Source organism: Rana temporaria, chromosome 11, assembly GCF_905171775.1.
Source record: "Rana temporaria chromosome 11, aRanTem1.1, whole genome shotgun sequence".
NCBI lineage: Eukaryota > Metazoa > Chordata > Amphibia > Anura > Ranidae > Rana > Rana temporaria.
The window spans coordinates 74,121,051-74,131,103 of NC_053499.1; positions in this window are offsets into that span (position 1 = coordinate 74,121,051).

Consider the following 10,053-nt stretch of genomic DNA (forward strand, 5'->3'; position numbering starts at 1 on the left):
AAATATATTTTTTCTGTTCTGTGCTATTGTTTTTCTATACTATTCTTTTCTAGTATTTTCGATTCTATTTTAATCTTTTCTATTCAAATTCGATATGAATTTCGAATTTCAGGAAATGGTGATATATAGTTTCGGTAGCATTATTTCGAATTTGATCATTTTTTTCGAATTCGGTAGATTTGTTTTCGAATGCATTAGAATTATTTTGAATGCGGTAGAATTTTTTTCGAATACGAAATGAATCCCGAAAACGAATGTAATGAATGCAACGAACTTAACTGAACAAATTAAATTAAATAACGAAACGAAACGAAACAAATTTTTTCATCCTGCACATGTCTAATCTATAGCAGGTACCCCCTCATTTCTTAGTGAAACCTTCCTCCATAGGATAAAGGAGAGAAAACTGCTTAGGAGGACAAAACAGTTTATCTGGGTGAACCCAGTCATCATACATCAGTTAATCCAGCAAGGGATGAACTGGAAAGGAGCATTCCAAAGAGGAAGCAGAAGGCAATTTGTAAGTGGCACGCACCATCTCTGCATAATATTGCATCTGCATCTTTAGCGACTGAGAAGTCGCAGGAAACCTCTCATCCTCTGGTCCTCAGACTGCACATGATCCTCATCTCCAGAGAGGGATTTTTCACCCTCAGAAGGCTCATCTGTTGAGAGAGCCAGAGCAGATGAAGAGGGACCCTGTTTTCTGCTATCTTTTAAGGAGGTTGCGATTATAGTAGCAATCCTTCCTTCCAAGCCATCCAAAGCAACTTTTGAAGTGTCCTAAGTGACGTATACAGGAGCTGCCATAAGAGAATCTGCAAAACCAGACAGGGGCACATGATCATCCTGTGAGGTTGCTACCAGACTGACAGAGGGGGATGGTAAACTGCAGTCAAACTCTGAATCCTTAGCCATAAGCAGGGTTTACCTGGTGCCTCTTTTACTAGCCCTTGTACCTATTCTGGGGGCATAGTCCTTACTGCAAAGCAAAGGTACTATCCACAAAATGCAATTACTGTTGTGCTATAGTCTTACAATACACAAATATCAGCTTACTGCACAACCTGATGCTGAGTAGGAGTCTTGGGTTTGCCTGGTTCAATCCACAGGGATGCTTACAACCCACAGCTCTATGTCCATGCCGCTTTACAGAAGGCTTCTGGCATGCTAGGCTTTAAATCAGCCTCTTGGTGCCTGCACACTGGTGTGCCGTGCTTGCACAAGCAACCACGGCCCTCCCCCTCTCCATCTGCCTATAGACAGTATATAAAGCATGCTCCCGGCACGCGCGCAAGCCGACCGTCATGGCCGCACCCAAGGCGAAGAGGAAGGGAGAGCAGATCACAGGGGTTTCTTGGGGGGAACCCTGTATGCGTTTGTGGCAGAGCCTGCAGCGGAGAAGGTGAGGGGTGTTTGCTGACCGACTTTACTAAGCGTGTCCTGGATGGCCATGTAAGAATACACCAGGTATGTGCTTACTCCCTCTAGTGGTGAAAACCAAGAAAGACATCCTACTCATAGAAGATAACATTTATTTTAAAAAAAATTACCCTCTCTTACCTTATCCACGCCGCAGGAAATCGACTAAAAAGTAGATCCAACTTTCACCCATCACGGCGGGTATGTTGTGCCAACCTTCAGGTTTACCAAGGGTTCCTACTTAGAGGAACCTCATACCTGGATCTGTAGAAGACTCTGCCAGTAACTTTTCGTGCCACAGTTGCATTAGTACACCAAAGTCTGGATCCCAGAGCCCAGACCTCCGCAGAGAGACATTACAGGCAAACCTTGTTTCTTCTTTACAAGAGGCCCAGGTACCACACATCTTAGGCTTTTGATATCAGCCCGAGGTTTGGTTCTGGTAATAGCTCCTAGGCCTCCGCAGAAAACCATGAAAAGAGCTTTTTCTTCTTAGCACATGTTCAACGTGACCATCACCTTAGACACTGTCGAAAAAACTGAGGTACTCTCCATTTTGGAGGGGTTATATAGGGGAGGAACTCAATTTTTATTGGGTTTACCAGTGTCCAATCACCTGTGGTGACTACATAACCCATTAAGTAATTAAGGCTCTGTGTCCCGTGATGTATGAGCAAGAAATATGCATTGTTATCATCAAATAATCATACATTTAATACTGGGCTATGTAAATTACACACAGGTTGCATTTTCATCAGAATAAATGTACAGCATTACCCCCCCCCCCCCCCCCATTAAAAAAAAAAAAAAAAAAATACTGCAGAGTTAAGCTGTGCAGCATAAAGAAGCAAAGCATAATGCCGCGTACACACGGTCGGTCAAACCGATGAGAACGGTCTGATGGATCGTTTTCATCGGACCGATTGTGTGCGGGCCCCATCGGTTATTTATCCATAGGTTAAAAAAAAGCAATCTTGTTTTAAATTTAACCGATGGATACCTAACCGATAGAAGAAAAACGATGTTAGTAGGCACAACCATCGGTTAAAAATCCATGCATGCTCAGAATCAAGTCGACGCATGCTTGGAAGCATTGAACTTCATTTTTTTCAGCACGTCGTTGTGTTTTACGTCACAAGCATTATGACACGATCATTTTTTTTAACTGATGGTGTGTAGGCACGACTGACCATCAGTCAGCTTCATCAGTTAACCGATGAAATAGGTCCATCAGATCGTTCTCATCGGATGGACCGATCGTGTGTACGCGGCATTAGACCACCCTCTTGGATGTCTAGTTCACTGAATAAATACATTTCTACAAAATAACCATGTCCTTAGGAAGCAGACTCCAGCTGTGAAACACATCAATATGGGTCTATAGACTCTGATTGTTGTCTGAGGTATACATCATGGTCTAATTTTAAGTGTTCATACAGTGTATACATTTAAAAAAGGAACACTCCGTTCTTATCTGATTTACTAGTAAAACATTTAAGTGTCTGTAATTCTCTGATGTCCAAAAACTTTTTTTTCTGTATGTGTTGGATAATGGCTGTGGGATGGAGGCATCTAAGGAACTAAAATATTTTTCATATATATTTTTCTACTCTTTCAAAGCAATATATATTGGATTAACACCTGTTTTCTTATGTCTGCTATTTGTTTTGCACATACTGTTTTCAGAAAGATAAAGGATTTACACAATTTTACACCATTCATGAATTTTTAAAGCTACTCATATGCAACCGATTTTCTATTACCTGTAAAGTCCAGGAAGGCATAGAATGATATGACCTGAATCCACAAAGGAAAGTGAGAATAAGGGACCACTTCCCACTTTATTTGTATGGTTTGCAGTATGAGTCAGTTTTTTTTTCAAAGTGTGGAATCCGGTAAGAATGTGGCATGGAAGACCTATATCAGTCTACACCAAAGCATGTCTCAATAAAAAAAAAAAAAATAGCAATTTTGTTACACAATACAAATAATATAGAATATTATCAAATTAATGTGAAGTTTTATGAACTATGGGCCAGATTCATGTAGATTTGCGACGGTGTATCGTATCCCGCTTACGTTACGCCACCGCAAGTTTTCAGCATAAGTGCTTGATTCACAAAGCACTTGCGTGTAAACTTTCGGGGGCGTAGCGTAAAGCCGTCCGACGCAAGCCCGCCTAATTCAAATAGGGCGTGTACCATTTAAATTAGGCGCGTTCCCGCGCCGAACATTCTGCGAATGCTCCGTTTGGAAATTTCCCACTGTGCTTTGCGCGAAATTACGGCGCCCCAACGTGTTTTTTGAACGGCGACGTGCGTAACGTACTTTCGTATTCCCGGACGTCTTACGCAAATTTTTTTTTTAATTTGACGCGGGAACGACGCCCATACTTTAACATGGATGGTGTAATTTTACACCATCTAAATAGCACACTTAACTTTACGACGGGAAAAACCGACGTAAGACAATGCGACGAACGCGCGTACCTTCGTGGATCGCCGTAAACAGCTAATTTGCATATCCGATGCTGGAAAACTACGCAAACTCCACCTAGCGGGCACCGGAGAATTACACCTACGATCCGAAGGCGTACGAAGCATCCACTCCATAGTACTTAGAATTGGGCACTTTTACCAGTAATTTGAAAGGTTGGAGACATTTGGAGATGGACAGTGATGGGTAGCGATATAGAGATGGCTGATTAAGTGCAGTCTTAAAGAGGAAGTCTCATTACAAAATGTTAACTTTTATTTGACTCCCCCACAGGGGACCCAGTGCACTTGGTCCCAAACAAATTTCTTCTTTGATTGTTGAGCAGCATGGATTGACAGTTTACCCGCCACACCCAAACATTCTGCTAGAAAGAAGATGGATTTGCTAGTGACAGCACTGATCTCTGGCAGCAGGGGGCACTCTGGGGAATAGCAGTTTGACAAAGAACATTTGCTTCCATTAGGCTAGATATACACTAGCCTTCACTGGCAGCTCCTTAATAGGTTGAATGGTAAAGGCCAAGCAAACGTTTGGCCCGAACATTACCCGCTCGATGAACACCTGAATTTACGGGGGGCTTGGGAGGATGTTCGCCCGCAGTACAGTGCATTCTAGGGCCCAAATTGGATGAAGCCTTGCACCTGACCGCGGGTGCAAGGCTTTGCCAATAAGGGTACAAAGCACTGTCAGAGCCCTGATTGGACAAAGTTATGATGACTTTGTAAAATCACGGGTCAGTGCTCATAGTCCCACCCCACACTAACACATAAGCACATGAAGCTTTTGCAGTGTGTTGTTGGAGTGGAGATAGATAGAGCAGGGCTCAGTTTGCTACTAGCGAGTTAGTGTGTTCACTTAGAGTATAGTGTTAATGAAGTGTCAGTATAGTGTAGTATGAGTATAGTGTGTCAGTATAGTGTATGTATAATGTGAGTATAGTTTGTCGGTATAGTGTAGTGTGTCAGTATAGTGTAGTGTATCAGTAGGGATGGGTGAGCATAATTTCAGCTCAAACTTTTGCTGTTTGGAGGTTCGTCGAACAGCCAAACAAACGGGTCGTTCGATCGTTTGTTCGCCCCCCCGAACTGACCACAATGCATCGCAGCGCTGAACAGTGCATTGCAAGCCCTGATTGGCTGAAGCAATGAAAGCTTCAGACAGTCAGGGCACAGAGCATTGTCAGAGTCATGATTGGACACTGTCATCATGACTTTATCCAATTATTGCTCATTCCCGCCCCACAGTATAAAAATATTCTTTCAATGGAAGCCATTTTCAGTGTGATTTTGGTGTGGAGAGAGATAGAAAAGGGCTCTGTTCAGTGCTATTAGTTAGTCAGTGTGCTATACTGTGCAATTTTGCTTCAATTGTCAGTGTAGAATATTAGTTTAGTGTCATTCTGAGTGTAGTGAGGAGGACCATCATTCAGCTTTGCATAGTGTGCAGCTAGAATAGGGACAGCTCAGATAGTTTCAGTGTAGTGTAGTGAGACCGTGTCATTCCTACATACATTAGTGTAGAGTAGGGACAGCTCAGATAGTTTCAGTGTAGTGTAGTGAGACCGTGTCATTCCTACATACATTAGTGTAGAGTAGGGACAGCTCAGATAGTTTCAGTGTAGCGTAGTGAGACAGTGTCAGTAATCTTGACATTAGTGTATAGCTAGAGTAGGGACAGTTCAGATAGCGTCAGTGTAGTGACAGTTGAACACTGTCTATTTGATTGTGTAACTGCCAGTTTAACGCCATTTACTTCTGTGTGCGTTACTGCCAGTTTAATGCCATGTCATTTTGCATGTGTTACTGCCAGTTAAACGCCATGTAGTTCTGTGTGCATTACTGCCAGTTTAATGCCATATAGTTTAGTGCGTTACTGTATGTTTGGCGCATTATATTGCAGTATATTATAGTGTATCTGTAGAGTGTGACTGTGTAGTGTGAGTACTCAAATTAAAGTGCACCAAACACCTCTTTACATTGATTAAAGTGTATCTACATACATATTTCAACTTGTTCTTTACATATTGCTTATAAGCACCGCCCCCTCCTTTCCAATAAAGTCTTTGAGGACAGCAAGGAGAGGCATACATACCCTTGGCACTGTAAGGGGCCAGCAACAAATGTGTCCACAGGCAAAGGTGGATGTGGTTGTCAGTCCTTAGGAAGGGCATCATGTTCTCTGTTCAGTGAGTTTGTCCGTGCTATCCAGCCACAGCATGCAGAGGAGGTGGAGGACTGGCTTACTAAACCTTCCTCATCCTCCCATCATCTATCACACAAGCAGAGACAATTCTTGCTTTCATCAAGAATACCTCTATAGGGTTACGATAGGAAGGCGCCACCGACACCCAAAGACCAATTTTTCTGCACCTGTTTGACATGTGCATATCATTGCAATTTTTTACAGCAAGGACAATTTTTGCTTTTATCAAGATTACCTCTATAGGGTTATGGTGGGAAGGCACCACCGACACCCAAAGACCAATTTTTACTCACCCCGTTACTTTTATCTAAAGTGAAAGTCACGCCAGAATGTATCCAAAAAACTTCAATCTTGTTCCCAGTGCATGAAATTGTGGTCTCATCATACGCACTGGCCCCCCAGCTGTTACTGAGCAAAATAAAGACAGCTTGTAGGAAAATTTCATTTTTTTGGCTTTATAAGTTCGGTTATTCCTGCAGCAGATTCTAGACATGGTAAAGATCTGCCACTTTACAGTTATACTAAGGCACTATATTGGAAGGAATTTTTGATTTTTAGGCTTTCACTTTTAAAAAAAAAAAATCACTGTTCATTTAAAAATTACATTTTCACAAACTAGGGCAGGACCCGGACCCCTATAACCATTGTATGATCAATTACTTACATTTAAGCCTTCAGAATGGGCACTTTTGATTTTTGACGTTTGTGTCCCATTGACTTTAATGGGGTTTGTTATTCGGGTCCAAACTTTCACAGGGGCCCGTTCGACCCATCCCTATGTATCAGTATAGTGTGAGTATAGTGTAGTGTCGGTGCAGTGTGTAACACAGCATTACATAACATTAGTGCTGTACACCACCCTTTTTTTGGTTGCTGCATGTTTTTTTTTGTGAGGGGGTGGTTTGTCTTTTTTTGTCCCCTGCCGGCCCCCTTTTTTTAAATTGTCAGACGCAGTCTTTCTGACTGTGATGCTGGTGTTCCCACTTTTTAATTAATTTTTTTATAGTTTTTTTCATTTTGGTCAGCATCAGTCCTCAATTTAAAGTGCACAAACACCACTTTTAATTCAATACAATGCATCCAATCACATATTTCCCAGTTTTTATTACATTTGGTACTAAGCCCACCTATCTAGTCTGGGAGGCCAACAAGGAGAGGCAGATGTTCCCATGGCACTATGAAGGAGCCAGCCACGTCTGTGTAAAGAGACAAAGGTAGACGTTGTCCGTATTCAGGCAGGTAACATTTCTGTTTGTTTAGTTATATTGCCCATGCTGTCCCGTGCTATCCAGCCATAGCATGCAGAGGAGGTGGTGGAATGGCTTACTAAATCATCCTCAATGACCCAAGCTGACATTAGTGCACAGTCCTCTAAGGTGAACACATGGAGAGAAAGGTACTCTCTCCAGCATTGGTTGTTACATGTGGTTTCCACCAGGAGCACATAAAATTTGACAACCATAACTCCTGAATAAGGATGAGCCGAACACCCCCCTGTTCGGTTCGCATCAGAACTTGCGAACACACCAAATGTTCGTGTGAACATTAGAACCCCGTTAAAGTCTATGGGACTCGAACATTTTAAATCTAAAGTGTAAATTTTAAAGGCTAATATGCAAGTTATTGTCCTAAAAAGTGTTTGGGGACCTGGGTCCTGTCCCAGGAAACATGTATCAATGCAATTTTTTTTTTTTTTAAAACGGCCGTTTTTTCAGGAGCAGTGAATTTAATAATGCTAAAAGTGAAACAATAAAAGTGTAATATTACTTTAAATTTCGTACCTAGGGGGTTTATTAAAAATAAAAATGGCATGGAGTCCGCCTAAAAATCCACACCAGACCCTAATCCGAACACGTTAACCTGGACGGCCGCAGAAAAGAGGGGGGGACAGAGTGCGCCCCCCCCTCTCCTGAACCGCACCAGGCCACATGCCCTCAACATGGGGAGGATGTCCCCATGTTGATGGGGACAAGGGCCTCATCCCCACAACCCTTGCCCGGTGGTTGTGGGGGTCTGCGGGCAAGGGGCTTATCAGAATCTGGAAGACCCCTTTAACAAAGGGGACCCCCAACGTGCTCGGATAAGGGTCTGGTGTGGATTTTTAGGGGGACTCCACGCCATTTTTTTTATTTGGGGTGGAGTTCCCCTTAAAATCCACACCAGACCTGAAGGGCCTGGTATGGATATTTGCGTGGAACCCTACGTCATTGTTTTTTTTTTACAGCGGGGTTCCCCTTAATATCCATTCCAGACCTGAAGGGCCTGGTAATTTAATTTAGGGGAACCCCCACACATTTTTTTTTCTTTATGAATGAATCATCTCTGTAATTGAAAGAGCCGACAATTCATTAGAGCCGCAAAGCCGCTTTTAAATGCCTTTTTTTCTTTCAGAAATTACACTTTGTGCAGGGACAGTTCTATGTACGGGAAACATGCGCTTTTTCACATGCTGACTTTACACCCCCCCTAGGTACGAAATTTAAAGTAATATTACACTTTTATTGTTTCACTTTTAGCATTATTAAATTCACTGCTCCTGAAAAAACGGCCGTTTTTAAAACTTTTTTTTGCATTGATACATGTTTCCTGGGACAGGACCCAGGTCCCCAAACACTTTTTAGGACAAAAAATTGCATATTAGCCTTTAAAATTAACACTTTAGATTTCTCCCATAGACTTTAACAGGGTGTTCCGCGGCTTTTCGAATTTGCCGCGAACACCCCTAATTGTTCGTTGTTCGGCAAACAGGCAATGTTCGAGTCGAACATGAGTTCGACTCGAACTCGAAGCTCATCCCTACTCCTGAAGAACCCAAATGGCAGGATCACCAAGTCCATGAGCGGATCGTCATTCCACTAGAGGTAGAGATCCTTTCTAAAGGACACAGTGGACGAGATACACGCAGCTGCTAGGAACCGTTAGGAGTTAGGAGCGCTTGGGATTTCCTGTTACCCTGCAGAGGGTTTTTCTGCAGGCGCATACGACCTCGCCTAATAGGGGGTCCAACATTTCCGGTGAGGTTATTTACTTATTCTCCATTCCAGGGTACCCTTTGAGGAAACGCTTTCTTTCAACTACCTTGGTGGTGGTGGATTCACCTATTTCAACGTTATTTCCACGTTTGACTGCTCAACAACCACCAGTTGTGGACTTTCATTTTATTTATTTTTGGACTTTATTCACCTATACTCTGCACTCATTTGTGTATATATTTATTTAATATTACCATTTTAGTATATATTATATTCAATTGATTATGCACATTTAATATAATTTTGTGTCACTTTATATATATTTTGGCACGACCTCACCCCCCCCCTTTTTTTTTACACAGTCCCCTGCAGCTTCCAGAGTGGCTTATCCTGCCTCCTTATCCACAGCAATTCCTGCTAAAGCCCTAGCATCATCCATGGAGGAGCCAGCTGAATTATTTGAACACAGCATCAGCCGCTTGCTTCTTGAGGATGCACAGATATTACTTGATTCTGATATTGGTTCTGAGGTAGAGGAAGGGAGTAACATAAGCCTACAGAGAGGGTATAACACTGATAAACAACAAATTGGCAGTCATGTTGCCCCAGCCGCAATGTATTTCCAAGTTTGCTTCAGTGATGATGGAGGAGGGGATGATGATGATTAGGTCACTGACATGTCTTGGGTGCCAGATAGAGCAAAGGAGGAAAGTGAGGGGGAGGCACAACCCCAACAAGGCAGAATGTCCTCCTAAGGCAGCCATCATGGAAGAGTGGAGAGCAGCCAACCTATTCAATCAGATTGTGGAGCGGTTATCTCCCAGCCCACTTCCCACAGCTCAGCTGTGTGTGTTGTTTTTAGCACGTGTGCAGCCAATCGCACTATTGCAATTTGCAATCTGTCGCAAGCAGATCAAGCATTTCAAAAACACCAGCCATTTGGCGACCACATTTTTGACAA